A 27719-nucleotide genomic window follows, 5' to 3' on the forward strand; every position below is an offset into this window, starting at 1 on the left:
GTGCAGCAATTTTAAGTCTGGACTCCAGAATTTCTATGCAAGTTTGAATCTCAGTTCTGTCATTTAATACCTGTTTGAACTTCAGCAAGTTAACAGCAACTCTAAGCTTCGTTTTCATCGTTTGAAATTGGAGTAATAATAGGACCTACCTCAAAAGGTTGTGTGAGGATTAACTTAAAATATGATTGTGGCGTATGCATTTGGGGTGTGGGAAGCACTCCATAAATATTAGCTGTGACTATTTAACACAAACACACAAGGCCAGTTTCATATGCATGCAACCTATGCACATGACTTCATGCTCAGACCTTAGTTTAAGGCTCTGCTGTTGCCATTTTGAAATTCTAAATAATTTTTGAACACGAGGACTTGTACTTTCATTTTGTGCTGGGCCTTGCAAATTATGTTGCTGATCCCACATGCATGTATATGTGCATGTACGCATATACATGCACACCGGTTTACAACGATGAACTATTAAACAGTATCCTTAAGCTTTATAATATTCCTAACATCCAACAATTCAGTGTTTCCAGAAATTAAAAGAAATCAAGGAGACCAACTAGGATGTTCTCTCTTTTTTGGGGGTCAGGAATTCTAAAATGGCTTCCCTGGGTAGCTTGGTTTAGTATCTCTCATGAGGTTACAATTCAAAGCAACAGAGACATCAGTCATCTGAAGGCTTAAAGAGGTGAACAATATTTTTGTGAGCTTACTTATGTGATTGGTAGCAGATTTTGGCTCCTTATCACATGGGCTTTTTAAAGCATGGTTGCTGGCTGTCTTCAAGCCAGCGATCCCAGAGAGTCAGAATCCACAATGTCCTTATGACCTATCCTTGGAAGTACATAACTATTGCATTCTAGTGGTCATGCAAACCAGTCCTCACACAATGTAAAAGGGGGCTCCATAAAATAAATGCCAGGAAGCAAGGATCACTGGGGGCCATCTTGGAGCCTGGCAACCAGAGAAGTCATACTGAAAAAGAATATTTTCATTAATTTTGGAGATCTCGGAGGCTTCATAAAATACAGTGCTACCCATCATGCCTGTCTTCATCTTTAAAAGTTGGGGTGTCTAACTCAAAATAAGTTATTCAGATTTTAGAAGGTGAACTACTCAGGCTTTTTTATTTAAATGAGAAAAGTTCCATTGTTTTCTTCTTCTCTATTCATAAGAAAGCAAACCATTAGAAAACCATTTAATTTCCTCATTCTTCAGTTCTACAAATAATGAGTCAGAGTTCTTGGTAAATTGTAAATCCTGGGCCTGTTTCCCCAGAATCAGCATCTTATGGAACATCTTAATGAAACTTCTACGAAACACATTAACCAATATGTCTCAAGAAGGCCCTCATTTTAAATAAAAAGTTCATTATGGCCTTGAAAGGGGATGAGATTTTTACCAGCCAGACTTGCTGTTAAATTCTTATTCTTGCTACGTGCCAGCTATATGATCTTGAATAAGTTACCTAATCTTCTTGAGACTTCTTTGCCACAACTGTGAAATGGGGAAAATAATATCTAAACTGTAGCCTTGTTGTAAAGATTAAATGTGAAATCTAATAATCCCTCTACAAATATTGGTTCTATTTCTCTATTAAGGAGATGCAGAAATGTGTTTCCAGGGATCAGAAAGAAAATAGAGAACTGTGGAAGTATAGGCCTTTATTAACAATAGATAACAGCCTGGAAATTCTCCTTGCTGTTAGAGAAAACTTGATTATAAAATAGTTTGCCAAGGGGGATATTGTCCTTTTGACCCGAAAGATCTTGCTGTTAAGTAGCTGCTTTGGGACAATTTCTTTGATACAGTAATATTCTCTGGCCAATCACATCTCAGGATTGATTCAAGTTTAGCCAGAAGGATAATTGAATTTTCATCCTGTCTCCACCGTTGGCTCTCCCCTTGCCTCAAGTCTTCCCATCTGCAAATCCATCCTCACTCTACACTTGTTTAATCTTCCCAGGACACCACTTAACCTGTACTCCATTCCTAAATGTGAAACCTTTAGATGTCTTCCATTCCATACAAGATTAAATCTAAATTATTTAATAAGTAATTAAATGTCTTCAATGGTCTGGACCCATTTTTTACCTGTTCCCTTATAGAAATTTTCTCTTCTAGTTGTCTCATGCCTTAATTTTTCTCCTCCCACCCACCTTCTAAAAAAAATTCATTCACTTATCAAAACCCAGCATAATCTTAAAACCTCCCTAAATAGACTTTAATACAATCTTCCCTATGGATATTATATAAGCACACCAGTCCAAGTGTGCCCATATGTATACAAATAACTAAGTGTAAAATACAGTATGATTCATACCACAAGCACAGTTCAAATGCTATGGTAGGGGGAACGAGGGACAAAGCAGTTTCAGCCTGGAGCTTGAGAAAAGATTCCTATTGTAGTTAACATTTGAAAGAGTCCTTGAAAAGTGGCTTAGAATTTCTAAAGACAGGAGGAGAGGCCAGTCTTGGTAGAGGAAATAGCATCTGAAGCCAATAAAAGTTTGGAAAATACAGGGTATTCTCAAGGAGTGATGAAAAACTCTGTTTGAACAATGTATAAAATACACATAGAAGTATTTTAGGTACTCGGTAGATTGGAACATGGATGTACAGGACATTATAAATGCCAACCTAAAATATTTGCACTTTATTTTGAAAACATTAAACTGGCAGATGTATGATGATAAAATAAGAGGTATGGTACAGAGCAGAGAGGAGTCGAGAAGACTTCATTCTGAGACAATTGCCGTCAGTTAGGATAACTTAATCGGGGCTTATTTTAGAATGTTTGGGGGAAGAATATAAAGGAAAGTACAGGTGTGACATAAACGAACAGATGTGAAAAAGATATAATCCACATCAAATATTGAATGAACGGATGAATAGAAGTATGGACTGCACACTTTGAGAATGTATTGCATGCTTGTTTTGAGTAAGGGCCTTGGATCAGACTGCCTGGCTTTGCACTTTGACTGCTACCAGGCTGAAAGAACTTTGCAAGTTTTTTACACTGTGTGCCTCAATTTCCTCATCTATAAAATGGGATAAAAACATGAGAATTAACTGTGTCGGGGAGAAAAGGTAGTATCTTTTTCTCACCCATTGCAACGTTTGCAGCTTACGCCCCTATATTAAAAGGCATATTAATAAGGAAAAAGCATACAAATGTATTTAATGTAAGTTTTATGTGACACAGGGGGCTTCAGAAATGAAGACTCCAAAACCCAGGGAAAATGACGTATTTTTATGGACAGTTATGCAAAAGTGTGATTGGAGCCTGAAACGGTGTGATCTAAGGGTAGTAAACTGAGGGTAACTTAGCAAGGCCTGTTTGTTCAGAGTCTTCTTGGCCTCCAGGTATAGAGCAGGACCCCTCTTGAATGAGAGTCTTATGACCTCAGGCAAGGCAGGTCAGATAATTCTTTTTGACCTGCTTCTGGGGAAATAGTGGGAGCAGGTCAGAAAGTGACGTTTCTACTTCTGTGGTTTTCTCAATTTCCTTCAGCTAAAAACACTCGGTATGCCAAGGTGCCATATTTTGGGGTATCATGTACTGAGCCCTGACAAATGGTAAATGCCATAAAATGTACAGAACAATACCTGGCATGAATTAACTTCTATAAATGTTTGCTGTTATTATGTGGACTAGATTAGGAGGCTGCTTAATAGTTTGAGTAGGGAGAGCCTGCTGTATAGCAGTGCAGTGTGTGGAAGAGAATGGGTAAGGAAGTCTTATGCGGCTTCCATGGTGTCTTGCTCATACTAGCGACATAGTAAATATGGTCTGATTTAATTATGCCTAAATATTTTTGGTCCAAATAATTTTTGCTTAAATAAAAGTAGCATTTCTCCTTCAGTAGATAATTAAAATTACTGAAAACATCTATAAAATTTTCCTGGAGAAAGATTGTATAGCATTTATTAAACGCTTACCATGGGCCAAGTCTGTTGGAAGTATCAAAAATTTATTGTCACAACATCCATATGAGACAAACTTTTTTACTATTTTATTTTTATTTCAATAGTTTTTGGGGATACAAGTGGTTTTGGGCTACATGGATGAATTATGTAGTGGTGAATTCTGAGACTTTAGTGCACCCATCGCCTGAGTAGTATACATTGTACACAATATGTAGTTTTTTTTTTTATGACTCATCCACCTCCCAATGACTCCCTTCTGAGTCTCCAAAATCCATTATATCACTCTGTATGCCTTTGCATGCTTGTAACTTAGCTTTCATTTATAAGTGAGAACATAAGGTATATGGTATTCCATTCCTGAATTATTTCACTTAGAATAATAACCTCCAGCTCTATCCATGTTGCTGCAAAAGATATTATTTTGGTCTTATGGCTGAGTAGTACTCTATGGTGTATGTATATCACATTTTCTTTGTCCATTCATTGGTCTATGGGCACTTACGTTGGTTCCATATCTTTGCAATAGTGAATTGTGCTGCAATAAATATACATGTGCATGTGAGACAAGCATTTTAAGATTACTTTTAAGTTTGTAAAATTGATGCTCAAATGTTAAATTCATTCTCCTTTCCCTGACTGGAATGAGAATTTAATGGCAAAATCATTAATGGTTTTAATATAACAACAAAAACAAGAAGAATGCCTATCAGCATATTTAGTGTTTTGTAGAGTGCAAAATAATATGATTAAATAAGAAACTAAAACACTGAAAAGGAGGAGGCAAACATTATTTTTTGCAGATGATGTGACTAACTTGAATCACATAAGAGAGTGGACATAAAAACTATTATATATCAGAAAATCCTGCAAGGTGGTCATGTACCACATTGGTATATGTAAATCAATAGTTTTTCAATCAACAAATATTAATAGGAACATATTTGCAAAAGACCTAATTTATAATGCCAATTTAAAAAATCATAAAATATCCAGAAATAAATATAAGAAGTAAGTAGGACAATACTAAGAGCACAGTTAAGTAATTTGAATGGAAATTAATAAAAAGGACTTCCATATAGAAATACTTTTCTCTTTAATAAGTATCAGTTTTATAAGAATATCAGTTGCCCAATATTAATCTATAAAAATTTATTGCAAACTCAATCAAAGTCCAGATACTTCTTTTTTCTTTTTCTTGGAGAGGAGGACAGGAGGAAGAATTGTCCAGTTGATTTCTAAGTTTATTTTAATAATACGTATATAAGAACATGTAGGAATATTCTTATGATAATTATAAATGAGGAGTGATAAACCCCCAAAACTACAAAAATAGAGTATACTAGAAATGAGAATAGACAGATAAGGAAAACGAGAAAGTGACCTAGGTATCTAATAGATTCAATATTGTTTAAAAGTCATGAGAAAAAATAATGTATATATCAAATAATATTGGGACATCTGAATAGCCATTTAGAAAAAAATAAACTAGATCAACTACCTCATTTACCCTGAGACATACCATTATGTTGACTCTTACGAAAATGCTTAGATTTGATATTTTGACCCAATGTATGATTCAACCTAACATTAATATATTATTTAAATTTAAATGTAAAAAGTAAAGCAACAAAGTAGTTTTGTATTTATTTATAATTTAAAAGCATAAAGATGTTTCCCAATAAGACACAAACTCCAAAAGTCAGGAAAAGTTTGATTAATTTGACTATGTAATGACATAAAATACAAATGTAAAAGAATAAAATTACCTCTCTAAATTAAAAAATAATGAGCTAGGAATTTACTTGCAGCACATATGACATACTGATCATTTCTTTGATTTACAAGGGATTTGTACAAATCAATAATAAAAAATGCACTATTCAGCAGTAAAATAAACATAGTACATGGAGAAGCAATTTTAGGTGAGAATAAAAGAGACCCAACAAAGGACCAATAATAATATAATCATATGCTCAATTTAATTCACAAAAAATGCCAGTCAAAACAATAATATACAAGTCTCATCTGTAAATTTTTTTCTATAAATTTTAACTAGTGTACCTATTGTACTATGTATTTATTCACTTAGCAAATGCTTATCATCATTTGTTTAATGCAAGACTGTGGTATAATGCCGGGGGATATATAAAAATGAAAAAGTTTGACTATAGATGAAGATGGGAGAAAGAATGAATAAAGGATACATCAAACAATAATATTTTTATCTACCACAAAGTAGATGGCTTAAAATCATAGAAATTTATTGTCTCACAGTTCTGGAGGCCAGAATTCTGAGACCAAGGTGTTGGCAAGATTGGTTCCTTCTGAGGGCTCTGAGGGAGAATCTGATCCATGCTTCTGGTGGTTTGCTGGCACTCTTTGGCATTCCTTGGCTTGTAGAAACATCACCCAATCTCTGCGTTCATCTTCACATGGTGTTCTCCCTCTGCACATCTGTCTTTGTATCCAGATTTCCCTTTATTATTACAACAAAGTCATGTTGGATTAGGGCCCATCCTAATGACTTCATCTTAACTTGATCATCTGTGAAGATCCTATTTCCACATAAGGTTACATTCACACATAGTGGGTGTTAGGATTTCAACATTTTCAGGGGACATGATTCACCCCATAACAATTTTTAAACAATTAAAAAAATTGGTTAATAGTTGGCGAAGTTTGGTAAGGAGGGAGGAAGCAGGGGCATTTTTACGCAGATGACGGGTCTTACTTTTTGGAAGATGAATAGGTAATATCTATGAAACCCCTGTAAAATATCTATGAAATTTCAAATGCACATATTGCATGTCCAGGCAATTCTGTTCTTAGGAAGTTTTTCCTATAGATAATGCATATAAGATACATGTACAGTGTGTTTATTGCAGCATTATTTATAAAAATAAGCAAAACTGGACATGCCTAAATGTCCACCAGTTGAAGAAACTAATCACAGCTTATATACACTACCTGACTCTTTTTAAGAAATGAAATAGGTGTATATTTACTCACTAGTAAAGATATCCAAGAAATAGTAAGTAAAAAATGCGAGGCATATAGTGTACTGGATATGCCAATTATTTTCTCAAAGAATGTACAAGAAACTGATAACACTGTCTTTGTGGAAAGGGTTAAAAACTGGAGATAGAGAGGGAGACTTTTAATTTGATACCCTTCACTAGTGCTTGAAATTTCTTACATTTGCATATATTACTCACTTTTTTTTCTGGTTTTAATGTCAGAAGGGTTTATGTATGTTGTAGAATTATGAACTGCTTTATTTTTATTTTCATATTTTCTGTATTAAAAAGGAACTAGTGAATGTTAAATAAAAATGTGAAAGGACTTTTCCTATCATATTGCATGAAATAAGAGATTTTTGCTGGTTGGAGCATTCCTATAGAGCCATATTCCTGAAGAATATTTTACACTTGCTCGATGAACATATCCCATAGTTTTATGGATGTATGTCCCATGACTATGATGTGTGACTTCATTGTTAAGTATAGAAAACTACTGAGTAAGAGGTAGGGCTCTAGACAGATTTAGAAGTTTAACTGGAAAAACTACAGCTAGAAAGAGCTATGCCAGCCTGGGCAACCTGGAAAAACCCCGTCTCTACAAAAAAATACAAAAATTAGCCTGGCGTGGTAGTGCACGCCTGTAGTCCCAGCTACTTGGGAGGCTGATGTAGGTGGATGGCTTGAGCCCAGGAGGTGGAGGCTGCAGTGAGCTGAGATGGCTCCACTGCACTCCAGCCTGGGTGACTGAGGGACAGTCTGTGAGTGTTTTCTCTGTTGTCACAGTGGAAAGGATGTTTTGAAGTACCTTTACATTTTGAATAGTTTCAAGATACTGTGCTAATCACCTCCGAAGAAAAATTACCTTGAGAATGCAAAATATAAGCAGCATGTTGATGAATAGCAAGAACCTATTCATAGGGACCAGAAAAATCCTTTTACACAGCTAATTTGCCTTCATCAGTATTCTCATAGGATACTGAGTTGAAAGCCACTTGTGCTCTGTGAACCACCTGAGAGTTCTTTAGTTCACTGTAGGTCTCTTAATGTAATATATGATTTCACCATTCATAGCATTTCCCAGGCTAAGCTTACATCATCTGACATTTAAAGACTTTCTTTGCTTTCTTTTTTTTTTAACATACAAAATTTTAAAATTTTGAACTCATTTTTGGTTTGGATTTCATCCATTGCTAAAGGCAGGTACAATAACATTTTTTCTTCAACAGCCAGGTTTTTCAAATCTGTCAAAATAATTTTCTTGCACAGTCAGATTAATTCTGAGCCAGCCGCGTGGTCCAAAGAGGCCTGCATATGTGAAATTTTATGAAAGTACATTTCTTATATCAAGCACTTTTGCCGAATGTATAATTTAAATTCCTTAAAATAGGCCCGTGGGAAAAGAACTTTCATATTTCTAAACATCTGTAAAATACTTAGGTAATGCAAGATGGTTAGAGAATATTAATGTCCTTTTCTGTAAACAGCAGTTCTTAACATTGGTTAATCCTCTCATCCTCCTGCATCGTCATCTTTGTTTAAATTAATAGTACCACTATCCTTCAACTCATCAGTTTTGAAAATTTTCATTAAGCTTGCCTTCCTTCCCCTCACGTCTAATAATAACAAGTTTTAGCCAGGCATGGTGGCTCACACCTGTAATGCCAGCACTCTGGGAGGCCGAGGCGGGTGGATCAGTTGAGGTCAGGAGTTCGAGACCAGCCTGGCCAACATGGTGAAACCCCATCTCTACTAAAACTACAAAAAATTAGCATGGCATGGTGGCAAGTGCCTGTAGTCCCAGCTACTCAGGAGGCTGAGGCAGAAGAATTGCTTGAACCTGGGAGGTGGAGGCTGCGGGGAACAGAGATGGTGCCACTGCACTCCGGCATGGGTGACAAAGTGAGACTGTCTCAATAATAATAATAATAATAAGTTCTATAAATTTTACTCCCATGATATTTCTTAAAATTATTTCTCCCTCTAAAATTTGAGGGTGTAACTTATCAGTTTTTGTTTTTTTTTTTTCTTATAATGATGAGAGTCACCATTATGCAGTTGGATTCTTTGGCTTAGGCACCAAGCAATGTGATTTATACACATTACATTATTTAGTCACAGCAGCAATTATGTAAGATGTGCACTATTACACCTATTCTCTAGAAAAAAAGGAAAATCAACCAAAGTGTTGATGTAACTTGTCCAAAGTCACACTGTCATAGCTGAAAATCGGAGATGGTTTTGGTTGATTTTGAAGCCCATACATTTTTAGTTCATCATCCTACATTATCTTTTTATATTCATCATCTGTTATCTTATAGAGTGTGTGTGTATGTGTGTGTGTGTGTGTGTGTGTGTGTGTGATTTCCCTTCATAGCCTATAGATTCTTTTAGAATAAGGTCCATATAAAACTATTTACATTTCTTCCTTTATCTCATTTAGTGCCCTGTGTTTAGAAAGTACCCTGAAACATTTGGTAATAGTTTACAATCAAATGAATGTGTCACTTCTGAGACAAAATAGAGGCCTTTATCTTTACCAATAATCCCTTTTGTAAGAGTTAAGGTATGTGGATAGATTTATGAGCCTCTTTATTCTTTAAAAACATAAAAGAACTTGTGAACACAATGTATTCATCTCTTTCACATATGAAATTCAAATACATTTGCCTTGGCATTAAACATTTGAATTTGTATGTAAGATGTCAAAGTTATATAATTTTTCTGTTAGAGATGGTTGAATGCGCTCACTGGCTTTTCAAATTTTCTCACGTAAAAGTGGATGCAGATAGGGACAAATGCACTCTCTAATGTATGGAAAACATCATTAGCCTACCTTAACAGAAAATTTTCTTTCTCAGCTCTGGGACGTTTATAAGAGAATGAATATTGTATTAGCCAAATATAGGATAACATGCAATAAGTTTGTCTGTCACTATAACAGTTTTTGCTTCATGATCAAACTTGTATTCCCAGGACTTATGTGGTGTCAAAAGATGATGGGAATTACAAATCCAATGCTAGAATTACATAAAATATAATCACATCTCAAAGAATTGCTGTGAAAAATAAAAGACTAGATCTTTGCCATCCTTTTTGTATTTGAAAAATCAATCGGACAATCGCTATTAAAATGGAAAAGAGTAAGAGTTTAGAGTCATAAGACCTGAGTTTGGCTCTTGGTATTTCATTTATTGGCCATAATCTGGGGAAAATAACAACTTCTTTAATTCTTAGTTATTTTATTTGGTGAACTGTAAGGATTAAAAATATATAATGATTTTTGTAAACTACACAGCTATTGTTAAAGACATAACAAGTCTAAAGGTATTATGGGGATGCAAGAAATAGCTTATAGAATCAAACAGAAATTAAGGAAACACAATATACTACAAAAATGAGTATCTGAGTGTTAGCACAGCAGTGGGTGATGTCTAGTCTCATGCTGATAGATGAATTAAGAATTAATAGGAAACTGCCCAGGAGATCAACACAAACTAAGCATCTAATTAGATAGAGTTTTAAGAGCAGTCATAAGATATTACTTTGATTTCTGCCTTAACCACTACTAGCACTGCTAGTGTTTATTTAGCCAGACACTGTCCTAAATCCTACGTATTTTATCTAGTTTAATGTTCACAGCAATCCTTTATGATAAATCCTGATATTATCCTGCTTTCCTTTCACAGATGAGACACAGAGAGTTTAACTCTCTCAAGGTCACACAGAGAGGCTTCAAGAAATGTAAATATGGTCATCAACATTTGGCTAATTAATATAATGTAATACTTTTATAATCAGATGGCATTTAAGGGTAAAATGAAATAAACTTGCATTTTAAAAATAAAACTAATTGGGGAGTTGTCATATTTGTTTCTTCACTTCTATTTGGGGGAAATTGTCATTAAGTTTAAAAAAATTTCACTCACACACAATATTATCTATTTTAAAATATTTGTATATTAGATGTAATATATAAAATATGCAGATATAATCATGTCATAATGATTTGTTTGTTTTCATTCAGATGATATTTTTCCTTATTTTTCTTAGAGACCCTACTCCTAACCCATAGTTACAATTTAGTGTGAAGCCTCCAGGTTTATATAATTATATGGGATATATATTTTTATATATACTCACACAAAAATATATACAAATAGATATACATGTTTTTAGTCACTGATTTTCAAAAATGAAATCCAGTTTTACACATTTGTGCCTGTTGCTTTTCTCACTCAATAACACTGTGTGGAAGTCCCTCTAAATCAATCAGTTGGGCTCAAATTCACTCTAAGGGGTATATGTGCCATAATCTATCTAGTCATTTTCCTATTGGTTTCCATTTTCCTATTCCTTTGGTTTCCATACTTTTGGCAATTACAAACAATGATGTGTTAAATATCCTGTTAATAAATCCTTATATGTGGTCATCATAATTTCTTTGAAAAAGATTCCCAGTTGTAAGATTGCTAGATTGAATTGTAAGGGGAGGCCTTCTTAACCAAGATTAGAAACAAAACCAACATAAAGAGACATTTCGACTGGATAAACGTATGCCTAGGAAATCATAAAGTCACCTGATATTTGGTAGCCTTGGAAGAACCAGTTGTAGCACAGAGAACAGAGTTAACTTAAGAAGGGGACAAGCGAACCAATAGAAAAATGTGAGAAAAATATGAAGAGGTGACTTATGAGTGAGCAAATCCAAATTGCTAAAGATAAAATAAGAAAGAAGAGGTGCAGTGGCTCATGCTTGTAATCTCAGCACTTTGAGAGGCTGAGATGGCAGGATTGCTTGAGGCCGAAAGGTTGAGACCAGCCTGGGTGACACGGCGAGGCCCTATCTCTACAAAAAAATTTAAAAAATTAGCCAGACATGGTGGCACACACCTGTAGTTGTAGCTGATGTGGGAGAGTCACTTAGGCCCAGGATGTCAAGGCTGCAGTGAGCCCTGATTGTGCCACAGCACTCCAGCCTGGGCAACAGAGCAAGACCTTGTTTCAAAAAAAAAAAAAAAAAAAAAATTGGAAAAAAAATAAGAAAAAATCAAAGCAAGACAAATAGCGTTCTCACACTAGTAGTATGTAAATTATGGCAACAATAAAAGATCATTATATACCTTTCAGACCGATGGAAAAACCAATTAACATCCATTTTAAAGGTTAGGGTAGAGGAATATTTATGGGTGTGGGTACTCTTATTCATTGTTAGTGAAACTGTGAGAATAGCTATAGATCATTTGAAAAACTGGCAATGTCTGTTAAAATCTGCATCTTAGCCTGAAATCAATTTGTAATTGCTGCAATTAACTTGAATTTCAAGACCTGTCCTTTGTTTCTAATATTGTTTCCTATTACTCCAAAATTATTAGTTCCTTTAAGCTATTCTGGTCCTTCTTGTGGTACTTATTATGTTCATAATACATACCCTTCCAATAATCAAATTCTGTCTTCCAGTGCCCATTTTAAGAAAGGGAAAGGAGGAAGAAATGAAGGAAGAAGGAAATTTTAGAGGCATTCTTTTTGAATTTCTAAGAATGACATATAAGAAAGTATAGATATGTGTATATAAAGTATATAAAGTGTATATATATATGTATATGATGGAAATTTTAACATTACAATACATTTATTGAAGACAAGGGATTAGATACATCAGAATGTCATCACTAAAAGTGGATGAGTCCCACTACTCGTGGACTGCACTGTTCCCAACATGGTTTGAGAGATGGTCTGCTTTGAGGCAGAGAAATAGTGTAGATAATCCCCAGGGTTCTTTTAGCCTCTTTTGTTACCATGCAGTCCTTGAGCTATCTTCTCCATCTAGACTTTACAGGACGGGAACCAGGTATCTAATTGTGGAGGGAAATGACAGTGCAACATTGTTGCAGATCCAATCAATCTCCTTTAGATTTAGTCTGTTATCTTCCTTTCTTCAATCTATAAGTGACACTTTTATTGGTTGGGGCTGCTGTACAGAAAATACATACTTGGAATGCCTTTGTTTGTTTGTTTGTTAATCCAGTGAGGGAATGTCAGTTGAGGAACTTCAAATATCTATGATATTTTTCTTACTTGAAACTAGAGTACACTAAAAGTTAGGATTATAGAAACCTTACTTTTTTTTTTTAAATTGGTATCTATGTTTCTCATAAGAATAGCCTGAATATAAATATAACAATATCTTGAGTAGATTTAAGACAGGAGAAAGGCAAGTTATAAATATTAATATTAGTGTTACTTTTGACACAGCTAGCCTATCAACCTAAATTGCTGTTATCAGCACAATGTGAATGACTGCCGGCCTTATTTCCTCCCGATGGCTCTGTTCCTAGAGTCACAGTGAGCATATGTGGAAATAGCCAGATTTAATACAAACACAAATGTTTTCTCTAGCTGTGCCCAAGACTTGTTATAGCAATCTTTGAAAAGTGAATTGTTTTGCCGAGAGAAGACTCAAACTGTAAACTGATAATTAATAATTCAGGCATGTTAGTTTTCTTTTAATCTTAGCTCTGAAACACTTCACATTTGATAACCAAGTAAGAGTTTCCTTAAAGTAAACAAATTAAGTTATGAATTTTGATGTTTTGAATTTGCCAGAGGCCTCCGAAGGTCCGTGCTTGAGCTAAGAGTCCAATCGTTCACTTCCATGCCGACAGTTCATGCTGGAATTATGGCAAACAGCATAAACTCGGCTCTGAGAAATGGAGCTGGGAGGACAAAGCACCTTTTATTTTTATTGCTTTTTGAAGACGTGCCATCACTCTTACCATCTTTATTGTGGTCATCACAAAATGCATTTATTCTGACTGCATCTTCGGTGGCCTCACCCATACACACAAGGTTAAACACAAATTTGTTTTTCCTGTCTTCTCTGAGTTTAAACTCTGAACCACGTGATGATTCTGTGGATTGGGTTTAATAAGCAGAGTTTACAAACAGTGGGGAAAATATTGTGTGGGGTGACTAATGAACAGAAAACGGGAAAGACTGTTAGAAAAAAATAACTTCTATTTATGTCTTACTGAAGTTAAGAGGTGCTTTGTACAAGAGATGAATTTTAGCAATATTCATGATAATTACAGCATGTTTAACATGTACTATATTGAATGAAAATCATATATGTCATATATATTATGTATCATATAAGATTTAAGTGTTACGTTCTGTGAGTTTGCGAACAGGGTTAAAATGTATACTTTCTGTGTTTTTTTAATATTGCTTTTTTTTTTTTTTTTTGAGACGGAGTCTCGCTCTGTCGCCCAGGCTGGAGTGCAGTGGCAGAATCTCGGCTCACTGCAAGCTCCACCTCCCGGTTCACGCCATTCTCCTGCCTCAGTCTCCCGAGTAGCTGGGACTACAGGCACATGCCACCACGCCCAGCTAATTTTTTGTATTTTTAGTAGAGACGGGGTTTCACCGTGTTAGCCAGGATGGTCTCGATCTCCTGACCTCGTGATCCCCCCGCCTTGGCCTCCCAAAGTGCTGAGATTACAGGTGTGAGCCACTGTGCCTGGCCCAATATTGCTTTTGTTTTATAGAAGATCTAGTTCTTTTTTTTTAAATTTTTTTTAATTAATTAATTTATTTTTATTTTATTATTATTATTATACTTAAAGTTTTAGGGTACATGTGCACAATGTGCAGGTCAGTTACATATGTATACATGTGCCATGCTGGTGTGCTGCACCCATTAACTCGTCATTTAGCATTAGGTATACCTCCTAATGCTATCCCTCCCCCCTCCCCCAACCCCACAACCGTCCCCAGAGTGTGATGTTCCCCTTCCTGTGTCCATGTGTTCTCATTGTTCAATTCCCATCTATGAGTGAGAACATGCGGTGTTTGGTTTTTTGTCCTTGTGATAGTTTACTGAGAATGATGATTTCCAATTTCATCCATGTCCCTACAAAGGACATGAACTCATCATTTTTTATGGCTGCATAGTATTCCATGGTGTATATATGCCACATTTTCTTAATCCAGTCTATCATTGTTGGACATTTGGGTTGGTTCCAAGTCTTTGCTATTGTGAATAGTGCCACAATAAACATACGTGTGCATGTGTCTTTATAGCAGCATGATTTATAGTCCTTTGGGTATATACCCAGTAATGGGATGGCTGGGTCAAATGGTATTTCTAGTTCTAGATCCCTGCGGAATTGCCACACTGTCTTCCACAATGGTTGAACTAGTTTACAGTCCCACCAACAGTGTAAAAGTGTTCCTATTTCTCCACATCCTCTCCAGCACCTGTTGTTTCCTGACTTTTTAATGATCGCTATTCTAACAGGTGTGAGACGGTATCTCATTGTCGTTTTGATTTGCATTTCTCTGATGGCCAGTGATGATGAGCATTTTTTCATGTGTCTTTTGGCTGCATAGATGTCTTCTTTTGAGAAGTGTCTGTTCATATCCTTTGCCCACTTTTTGATGGGGTTGTTTGTTTTTTTCTTGTAAATTTGTTTGAGTTCATTGTAGATTCTGGATATTAGCCCTTTGTCAGATGAGTAGGTTGTGAAAATTTTCTCCCATTTTGTAGGTTGCCTGTTCACTCTGATGGTAGTTTCTTTTGCTGTGCAGAAGCTCTTTAGTTTAATTAGATCCCATTTGTCAATTTTGGCTTTTGTTGCCATTGCTTTTGGTGTTTTAGACATGAAGTCCTTGCCCATGCCTATGTCCTGAATGGTATTGCCTAGGTTTTCTTCTATGGTTTTTATGGTTTTAGGTCTAACATTTAAGTCTTTAATCCATCTTGAATTAATTTTTGTATAAGGTGTAAGGAAGGGATCCAGTTTCAGCTTTCTACATATGGCTAGCCAGTTTTCCCAGCACCATTTATTAAATAGGGAATCCTTTCCCCATTGCTAGTTTTTCTCAGGTTTGTCAAAGATCAGATAGTTGTAGGTAAACGGCGTTATTTCTGAGGGCTCTGTTCTGTTCCATTGATCTATATCTCTGTTTTGGTACCAGTACTATGTTGTTTTGGTTACTGTAGCCTTGCAGTATAGTTTGAAGTCAGGTATTGTGATGCCTCTGGCTTTGTTCTTTTGGCTTAGGATTGACTTGGCGATGCGGGCTCTTTTTTGGTTCCATAAGAACTTTAAAGTAGTTTTCAGAGAGCCAAATCATGAGTGAACTCCCATTCACAATTGCTTCAAAGAGAATGAAATACTTAGGAATCCAACTTACAAGGGACGTGAAGGACCTCTTCAAGGAGAACTACAAACCACTGCTCAATGAAGATCTAGTTCTGAAGTTTGTTACTTACTCAATTCAGCTGACTTGTCTTCCAATTTGAAACATCTATTATTAAGAAATAGAAACAACACTTGTATAGAAAGTGTCCCTTAGATGAAGAGGAAGTATAAAAAGATTCAGAAATATATCATTTGTAGATATATTTAGAAGTCAAGTTACATTTTAACAATGCTTTTTTTCCCATTAAATATAATTTTTGTGCAGTAGTATTGTATAACGTTTTGGAAATTCAAAAAAGTACAAAGCAGCAAATTTAGAAAAAAAATCATCTGGTTAACATGTTGATACATTTTTCCCCATTTTAAAAATGTGTATGATATGTTCAAATACATGTACACATGCTGTTAAAAGCTAAAAATGTACATAATACATTCTGTAAATGGAAATCTTTAGGGATGTTAATGGACTTACATAATCAAAATCCTCCTTTCCCACTCCCCAAGATTTTGTAGCAGTCCTACTGAAGCTGAATCCTCATTCCACAGTTTCTTCTCACAGTAGTGCTCCTGTGGAACTAAACGATTTTCTGTTCCCAGAAGAGGACATCCTCTCTTAACTTAGGGTCTATGTATGTCCTATTTCCTCTTCCTGGACACCCTTCTCCCCGACTTCCAAATTTTTCATTATGCCCATTTATGCTGCCTTCCTGCTGAGGCTGCTCCTGACCTCCTACCCCTGGATTAGGAGATCCCATTGTGTGCTCCCATGGGACTTCACATTACTCAGTCTTGAAATCTACCACACTAGATTGTAGCTGCCTGAGTGTCCATATTTGTTACCAGACAGGAGCTCTGTGAAAGCAGAAATTTCATCTTTTCTGCTTTGCATTGCATACCCAGCATCAATGTGGCACATACTAGGTGCTCAAAAAAAAAGTATGTATTGGGTTAGTCAATAAGCCAAAGCTTTTATGTATCACTTTCATCTTTTTGGAATGGACTTTTCTGCTCTCTAATAGCTACAGAAGACTATTCTGTGTGAGGTTTATGTCCCTCAAGTCTCATATCTGCAGATAAGAAAACTGTTACTAAAATCATTCTTCTTGTTCTAGAAACCTTTTATTGTTAAATATTCTTATGTCATTATATAGCAGTTTCATTTGATCTAATCTCACTTGAAGATACCAAAAGCACTATGAATAAAAACTTTCATGAGAGATCATTTTGTTTTTTATTATTACATTAAAGATTAATAAAAACCCCAAACTGGAAATATCAGGAAGTATTTTATGTCCTCTTAGCTTTTTGAAACTTTGAAAAAGAGACAATTTACATTCCCAAAGCCTAGCATATATTGGGGTTTTGACAAATATTTCAAACAAAAAATTAGGATGACCTTCTTTGATATATTTGAAATAATATTTTGTGACTAACATTTTATTAAACTCTAGCTGAATGTAAAGTCATCTTTTAATTACTCCTGTCAATGGGGGAAAACATTGGCATGGATCATTGGAAAATGGAGATACTTCCTCTGACAGAGGCTGACAGAGATGGTAGGAAAGAAACACTGCTTGCCAGCTTCTCACACTGCTTCCTGGTTCCTGTTGTTCTTGTGGATGGATGATCTGGTTTGACTAGGTTAAGTGGGTCATGTGTGTAAAGACAATATATAAGTTTGCCTTCAGTTTTCATTTTTCACTTGGTTTAAAACAAAATCCAAGTGGAAAATGTAAGCAAATGAAGAAACGACTAGTAAAAATTGTAAGCACAGTGAGAGAAAGACAATCAAGTTAAAATCTGAGGTGTGATTTCAATGTTAAGATTAGTAAATGTTTAGGATAGCATCACAGGCAGATTCCTCCATGCATTTTTTAAACATCCAGGGTTACCTTGGGTTTAGACAGACTAACGTTTTGGAAAAATAAATTATTATTGTCTAGTATAATGAAGAACATCAAGAGTCCTTCTGTTCTAATATAGAAATGAATGCTTTTGAAATTTAAATTGAGGTGTGTGTGCTAGATAGTCTCCAAAGATAGACACCAATTTCTTCCTTTTCTCTACATTCATGTTGCATTATCATTCAAGAGGTAGAGTCTATTTCTGTTCCTCTTGAATTTGGGCTGATCTTGTGACTTCCTTTGCCCATTATAATGCAGATCAAGTAACGCTCTGCTGATCTTTGACCTAGCCCTTAAGAGGGCTAGTAACTTTCACTTTCTTTCTTGAAGCCAGCTGCTATGTAAAAGTCTGATTTTCCTGACACCACCATGCTATGAGGAGCTCCAAGCTAGGCATGTGGCATGGCCATGTGGAAGAGCAATGAAGTCCCAGACATGTGAGTCAAGTCTTCTGGGATCTTTCAGTCAAGGTTAGTCACCAGCTGAATGTAGCTGAGTGAGTGATCCAGCCAATGACCACGTCTATGGATATGGAGTAAACGAACTTCCTAGTTGTCTGACAGACTTGTAAAAAACAATGAATCATTGTTCTAAGCCACTACATTTTGAGTGGATTGTTTTGCAGCAATGAACAATAAAACAGTATTCTAATTATTATTTTCCAATAATGATTTAAAAAATTTATCAACATGTTGTGTAGGTATAAAAATACTATGTATAAGTATTTATAATACACACCTGTGCACATTGGTTTAGGGTATACAGTTTGGCTTTTAGCATAAGTTATGACTAATTATAAAAATGACCAATATCTACAAATTTTCTGGATTATTTCTTTTACTCATGTTATGATCAAAATTAACTTCTGATTTACATTCATTGTAATCTTAGTAATTCAAACTAAGTGGATACATTAATTTTCAACAGGAAACACAAAATATCCAAATAGATACATTTCAGAATAGAAATCTTTTGTGATAAGACATGAGAAATTTCATAAAAATACCTGAGTGAGACAAAACAAATGTATTTTGTGTTTTGAGATTAAGATACGAGTGTAGTTGAACATCAATAGAGAAAAAGTGGAAAGAATAAAGTTTAAGACACAGAGCTAAAGCTTTCAGCCTTCTCAACCAAGTGATGACTAGCTTCAAAAATCAGTAAAACAGTACCATTTCTCCACCAAATTTATGTACCCCAAATTAAATTTGAAAATGAAAATAGAATAATAGGACTTTGTGCATTAATTCTGTTAGATAGCTTCAAGTCTTGACATAGCAGGAGCCCTCGAGGGTTTCTAGGGGAACCCCAAGGTTATTGCTTGCTGAAATCTGAGTCTCTGGTAAAGATTCAGTAAGAAACAGATGTTACACCGGAGCTTTGCTTCTTGAAGAATAACAGATGAGTAGATAGAAGCTTTCATTCTGACAGCAGAACACAGGGTGATCAGAATCCCAATCACTCAGTAGATGATGAAATAGAGCAGTGGAAGGATGAATTAAGATGACATGCTGTGTTTTATCAATAAAAGTTATGGCAAGAGATATATTTCTCACGATTATTTAACCAAGAGGAAGCTCCCAAGAATGATACATTTTGCTTATAAAGCAGTGTGAAGTGGGATAGATCACACTGTCAATTTAATGGCTCAGTTTGCTGCATTTGTATTAACAGCAAGATTATTCTTTGTATTCATTCAGAATGAATGAAAACAGAGAAAAGCGATTCTGACTATAAATCTCTTTCTGCTGGAAATCTTTTGTCATCCTATGCTGTTCTTGTTCTTTAGGCTGAAACAAGTCAGAAAATTGAACAAATTACTCTTTGTACCAGGAAGTCTTTGGTGTTATTCTTATACCTGGACTTAAACATGCATTGTGTTTTCCACTAGAAATTAAAAAACTCAATTTCCATTTGGAATGAAGGATGTGACAGCTAATATGCAATAACAAAATTCAGTTTAGGGTAATGTTAGTGACAGTTCAATATGATATATTTTCTGTAAAGTTTTTAAAAATTATTATCCCCTTATAAGTTATGTCATGTATTCAATGCACATACTGTACGCAAGTACCACAGTAAGAGCACAATCAATGCTCATTCATCAATAATCAATGAGCAAATATACCATTCTGTGTATTGAATCTGCAATAGTATGGTTGCCTCACAGAAAATCAAATTGGAATTTTCTTCTTCCTCTGAATTAGGACTTTCTCCTAAACAGCCATAAAACACTATTCAAGGATAAATGGGAGCAGTGTTTCTTTTTGATGGTAATTTTTGTTTATATTCCTGCTGGTTGTTACTATGAAAACTGTGTTCACTGTGTTACTCTGTATGTAGTACGTCATGACAGAGAATATCCTGATGGCCCATTGTAAATCCCAGCACTGCCACTCACTGAATGTATGACTTGGACAAATTACTTGACTCTGTGTGCCTAATTCCCTCATCTTTAAAATGAGGATATTCATAGTATTTGCTGTATGGATTTTTAGATGAAGATTAAATAAACAAATACGTGTAAAACACTTAGGACAGGGACTGGCACTCCTTAGTCAACGTTAGTTCTTATCTTAATATAGATTGAACATCTCTAACTCAAAAATAAAAGAATCCAGACTGCTCGAAATTCTGAAAATTTTCGGGTGTAACATGACAACAGAGTGGAAAATTTTACACCTGACCTCATGTGATGGGTTATAGTCAAAATTTTGTTGTATGCACAAAACTATTTAAAATATTATATAAAATTATTTTTAGTTATAGGCATATATGAAACATAAATTAATTTCTTAGTTAGATTTGGGGTTAATTTCCAAGATATCTCGTTATGTATATGCAGATATTCCAGAATCTGAAAAAATCTCAAATGTAAAACACTTCTTGTCCCAAGCATTTTGTAAAAGAGATACTTAACTTGGCCAGGCGCGGTGGCTCACGCCTGTAATCCCAGCACTTTGGGAGGCTGAGGCGGGTGGATCACGAGGTCAGGAGATTGAGACCATCCTGGCTAACACAGTGAAATCCCATCTCTACTAAAAAATACAAAAAAATTAGCCTAGTGTGGTGGCGGGCGCCTGTAGTCCCAGCTACTCGGGAGGCTGAGGCAGGAGAATGGCGTGAACCCGGGAGGTGGAGCTTGCAGTGAGCTGAGATTGCGCCACTGCACTCCAGCTTGGGAGACAGAGCAAGACTCCGTCTCGAAAAAACAAAAAACAAAAACATACTCAAACTGTAGTAGATTTTGTAGGTAGTGAGGCAGGATGGGGATGCCGAAATGCAGAGATAACGAGTCTTCAGGGCAATGATTTCTTCAGAATGTGCACTACTTTTTCTCTTTAAAATGAAGGATAATATTTATTTATAAGACTGTCATAAAGAGATCTCACGACCTAACTTTGGAACTACTGCATTCTTATGAGGAATTCTTTAGGGTAATGAATTCCAATCTGACTTTATTCTTAGAGAAGTGTATCTATTGGATTACTGTTTTCCACCATTCAAGAGCATTGGTGATGTTCAACATTTTCTGTGTAAATGATCGGATTTCTCCCCAACTCTCTTTGTAAAATTAACTTCAAAACCCATCACTCACAGATTTATAACATCTGATCAAATTCTTGATTTTCATTTTAGTTTCAAGAGCAAAAGGATAAAACAATTTATCTACCAAGCAAGAGATATAACTGTAAACAGGATGAAATGCGAATCTAGTTATGACTACAGTATTGAAGCCCCTTCAGTGAAATCCATTGTGCTGAGGTAGGGTTAAAATTGTTTGCAGGATTTATGAGCATGGTCTATGTTCTCCTTGGCTTCCCTCCTCATCTTTACACCCACCACCACACATTAAACACATGTCAACCATTACAAGCTTTTCTCGGCTCCTAGGATAGTTTATGATTTTTTTTTTCTCCTAGTTTGCACCTTATTTCACCATGACCTTACTCATTGTTCAGGTAGCTTTGGCCTTAGGCATTATTTTCTTCAAGATGCTCTCTGACCCCTCAACCCGGGACACTTTCCCCTTCCATGTGCTCACATAGCCCATAGCCCTGTTAGGTCAGCCATCACATTTTCTGCAATTGTATATTTACATACTGGTTTTCCTTCCTGATGCAAAATGTTCTGTATGGTAGGGCTTAGGTTTTACTCATCCACAGTTTCATCCTTGTCACTTAACAGGTACATGGCACAGATTAGGCATTTCAAATACTGCTGAGTGACTGATCAAATGAATAAATAAACATAGGTTTTAATTTCCATCATCAGATAAATAAAAATGTGCAGAAAGGCTATCTCTGTATTTAAATAACACTTTAAATATTTTGACAAACATAAGAAAGGGAAAAACTTCAATTAAAGGAGTTAAGGGGCTTGCTCTCAGCTAGCTGCCAAGCTAGGAGGAAAATCCCACAATCACTGAAATTTTACTTCCATATCATTACTATAGACTGAGGAAGAATAATTTTCTGGGGTCCTACTGGAGGAAATAAAATATACCTATCTAACAATATAAGTAGTAACCCATCTAAGAACATAAGTAGTAAATTTTAAGCTCACCATAAATATTCCAAATGAGAAATTGCCTTGAAACTGAAGATATATTAAAGATTTAATATAAATTATAGTTGTATATGCTGTTTATAGCTTAACAATGAGCTTATGCTCATTATACTATTTTATAATAGTAATAGTTTTGTGATACCTTTTTATTGATTATAGTTCTGAATACTTAACAATTTCAATGAAGCCAATTTTGTTTCAAAAACTACCTCTAATTCTTTCCAGGAATTTTTTCTGATCCTTTTAAAAGTGTTCTATTATAAAACTAATCTTTTTTTATTTATCTTAACTGGATTCTAACATGTAACTGAAGTAATAAACACCCACAGATAGCCTTGACTAACATGTAAACAGTTCTTACCAACTATGAACTTCAAGCGACTCCATCTTGGGCCTGATTTATGACCTATGTGTTCTTTAACCTTAAGATAAATCTGATAGCCTGTCTTTAGATGAAATATTCATGAAGTTTCATAACATTCATTACCATTTTATGATTCTTTTTAGTTGGTATAACAACAATCCTTTCTAGAACTCTATTAATCAGGAAGCAACTTTGTAAATCACTAGCCCAAGTGTGTGAAACCGTCACTTGTTAATGTCTTAGCTGTGCTGCAGAAACGTGCTCAAGCCTAGGGTAAATTCATGCTGCCAGCGACTCTACTATTTACATCCTTCTCCTTCAACATGCTGATTTGTTTGGGAAAATTCCTGTCTGATCTCTTCCAGTTCTGAGTTTTCTGAATTTGACAACTTGAAGAAGAAATCTGAAAGCCTTGGATAAAAATGTTACTCTCTGTAAAAAGTGCAGAATAAGTGACAGCACAAATCTTTTGTAGATTATTAGTAGATCACATCTCCTGGACAGGCAGAAAATGATTTTGCGGGGCAAGTTAGACAGAGGAAAACATAAACCTCTTCTCAAATGACTTCACTTTCCTCTTTTATCTCAGCCCACCTCTCCAAATTTGTTTCCAGCATATTAGATATTTTTGATGTCTTATTACTGTACTGGGAAATGACAAGATTTCAGGTTGGTAGTGCTATTTATATGTGCAGATTATTACAATAATTACCTTTGAATAATTTTTAAAAGGTCAAAGACATCATTTCTGGTTTAAAGGAACTGTCTTTTTAGTTGCAAGAATCAAAATCTTCTATGCTATGTCATTGAAAAATTTCCTAATGTCTAATGTTTATCATATCAATATCTATATGTCATATCATATCATTAAACTTTGAAATTTAAAATTAAAGAGAGTAATTCTTATTATGCTGTTTAAAGTTTTTCTACCTTCCTTGGAATCAAGACTTAGTCATATTCAAAAAGGAAAATAATCAACCTAACTGGGCATATAGTGGATCTTTAAATAGATTTTTCAGCCTGTCTTTCTCGGGGATGTTACATTTAGGAATAATTTGAGTCCAGAAATCTAGGTGAAAGGTGGTGGTGATAGTGGAGGAGATTAAGAAATAATGGAGGTGTCAGGCAATTTTTATCATGATGAAAAGTGTGCTGACAAAGAATAAGCAACTCCTTCATTGCATATGCTGTCTTTATCATGGGATAGTTTAGTTCAGAAACTAATGGGAAAGCCATTTTAAACCTCCTAATTGCTAACTGTTTTTATATCTATTCCACTCAGAGGGTGCTATATGGAAGCCAGATGGCTGCAAATGTTATTCTGGTTTAGAAGCGTCGAGATTTTTGTATTACTGCCAAAGCCATTGTCAAAACGTCCTATATCAAAACAAAACAAAAAATAAAATGCTCTGTTTTCCAAACTTCTGAAAGTTCCACAATAGCAGTAAAATATCAACCCCCCTGTAGATTTTGGCAGTTAAAAGGAAAAATTATCCGTCTCTAAGCAGCTTGTTGTCTGAACTAACTGAGCAGTAGGGCAGCCAAAAAAGGAACTGCATCATTGAGAAGCTCATGAATTTTCAAACAAGAAGCCTTTGGAATTCAGAACGGCTCCGAAGGGGCTAAGCCAAATGGACTCTGCACAGAAATCAACCACTCAGAGGATTGCGTAGTGACTAGAAAGGAATTGAAAATTGCTAACAATGCTCACCATCAAGCAAAGGGAAGGTGGCACATATGCAAAGTTTGGGATCCAGCTAAGGTGTCTCCTAGATAATAGAAGCATTGGATCAAAGACAGTTTTACCTTGAATAATGTAAGGAAATATCACAATAAAGTAGGGATGAATGATTTCAGCCAACACAAAGTGGTACCAACAAGCAACAGAAATATTACTAGTAATTTCACTGTATCTCAAATATAAAAAGGGCACACTCTATTCTAAAATTATTTGAAAAGTGAAAGGTATATAGTTGAAAGTACATTTCAGACAAATGGATGTTGTTAATATATAAATTTCAGGATTAAATCCTTATCAGTTCTATGATCTATTAAATCCAGGTCTTCCAGGCCCTCATCTAGAATCTAAACTATGTTCTGATCATTTCTTCATAATTAATACATTTTTATTTTATTTAAAATAAATTATCAACTTAAAGGGAGATTTTCCAGAGGGTGAGTTGGAAGGTTTTTTTGGCTCAAAATTTTAAGAGAGCAAAATAGTGTTATTATATTATCACCAGATATTGAAAATACACAATATAATGAGGACTCATTACTGTTTTTAGCATTGCTTCAATGGTAGAGACTGATCTACCATTGAAGCTCCATGTATCATGTAGCTGTCCAAGTGTTGCTCACATATATTCTGCTTTCCACCTCTCCAAGTCCCATTTTTGAAATCTCTGTGAGTTAGGAGTGTTGGAGGTTGTTGCCAGTTGGGTTCTCTAGAAGCAGAGAGTGAGACGGCATTTGGAGATACAAGATGTTTATAGGAGCCAGTATCTGTGAAGGAAAGGAGTGGAAGTGGGATTGGGAGAGGGAGAAGTTGTTTTGTGATACCTGGCTGGCTATGTCTCAGCAAACTGGCTAGGAGCTCTGGAGCAAGTCCTCTTCCTTAGAGGACTTATCACTGGGCCATCCCTGGAAGCATGTTGTCCTATGGAAGATTGTGACCGTGGACAGACAGCGCTTTGCAGCTGAGGCAGTCCCTGATGAGGCTGACATTTGGGGGTGGTCTGTTGATAGCTCTCGCCACACCCGATCAACAAGTACTTCCAAGAAGAGAGATCTGAGTAATACATCTCTGGATCTACTACATGGATTTGGAAAATAAGCCAGGGCTCAAGAAACAAGCTAGAGGCATGAGTCTGCATAGTCAAGCGACCCACCCAGAGAGCCAGGAGATTAGAAAACAAGGGCTACAAGGCATTGCTTAAGAGACCAGAAAGCATGAGTCAGGGACACAGGACCAGGCCCCAGAGCAGATCACGTCCAGAGCAAGGAAGGAGTCCGACTAACTGACATGAGCACCAAGAAACAGGAAAAAATTGGATACTGAGCCAAAGTGCAGGGAGAGAATTTTGATATCACACCAAAATTCTAGTTTCCGTGTTTTTGCAGCTAATGGTGTGCAACTGGTTTGAGAGTGAAGGTGGATATGATTTCCTAGATGAAGGGCAATTAAAAAATGCTCTCCAAATTTCCAATTTGCTTGCTAACTCAAATTTGCTTGGAACTTTACAGCTTACCTTCATTCCAGAGATATGGAGGATCTTCCATGAATCTTTGGGGGAAAAACAAAAGTCTATGAATTCGAATTCAGAAAATATGCAGTTTTTGATTCTCCAGTGACTGTGAATTACAATCACTTTGTTAACAATGTGATTTTTCTTCTTTCCAGAATACTGCCTTTGTTATCTTCAAAGAAATAATACATAAACCAATTTACCATTAACTAATGTATTCAACAAATTTAAGTGTCTCCTACACGTATGCTAGGCACTGTTCTAGGGAGTTGAGTTAAATCGGTGAATAAAACAAAGATTCCTGTCTTTGTTAACCTCAACAGTAAGCACACAGTAAACAAAATAAATAATAAGTAATAGTAAGTAAGTAATAATATGGACAAACAAAAAGTACGTCAGGATTAAGAGTTGGAAGCATAGTAAATGCAGGGGAAAAATTTCTGTTTTTATAGGATATTCAAAGTGAGTCTCTTTGAGATGTTGACATTTCAGATGTTGATATTTGTGCAAAGTCTTGAAGGCAGTAGTGTTGATGAGCAAATAGTCCTGGCGGAGGGCTCTGCTAGTGAAAATTCCCTAAAACTACAGCATGCGCAGTGTATGCAAGGGACAGTGGAAACTCTTGTGGTTGGAGCACTGTGAGGGGGTGTGGGAATGATAAATATCAATACAGTAAGGGGTGAACGGGTGAGGAGATGGTTTAAAACTTGGGCTTCAACTCCGAGTTTTAACCCCAGCTCTATTGCAGCTTTTTGCAGAAGTTCATTGCTATCCTGGCTACTCTTGAAAAATAAAACAGAGGGTGGGGGAAACAGGGGCAGAAGGACATGACCAGTTAAGAGCCTGGTTCAGTAATCCAGCTAAACAAGAAATTGCCTTCATTTCTGCTGTCAATTGAAAAAATAAAAATAAAAAGCCCATGTTATAACACTGTTGCTATTGCTCTCACTGGACTTAGATCTAACACTCAATGTCAGCAAAGGAACTGCACATTGAGAGAAATTGTCTATCATTTGGTAACCTTTATTCTTTCAGGACTAAAAGGTGACATGAAATACCAGAGAGCATGTCTCTCTCCTTTGTGCTGCTCTGCGGCATTTCAGGATCTGAGAAGACTATTCTAGTATTGAGGTTTACATACCATTACGCCCGGAATTCTGGCCAACCCTTCCCAGTGCAGCTTTTGTCCTCAGAAATAATTTTTGAAGCTGAAATACTCAGTAGGACACAGGCCTCTTTTTGTCTTTTTTTTTCTTTCTATAAAACAACACATTCAAGAAGGCCAAAGAACAGTTACCACATCAGTAGAGAAGAAAGAAAGGGACGTGTCATGTTTAGAACAACGGTTGTGTGAAAGAATGTGCTAAGTGTGGGTAAGTTTGACAGAAACAAAGAAAAAGTTAAAGGAAATGGAGCCTCCTGGGAGGGAAGGCAGAACACAACTCAGTCAGTTCAGGAATCAATGACATGAACACTGC

This window comes from Gorilla gorilla, chromosome 11 (assembly GCF_029281585.2).
Source record: "Gorilla gorilla gorilla isolate KB3781 chromosome 11, NHGRI_mGorGor1-v2.1_pri, whole genome shotgun sequence".
NCBI classification, from domain to species: domain Eukaryota; kingdom Metazoa; phylum Chordata; class Mammalia; order Primates; family Hominidae; genus Gorilla; species Gorilla gorilla.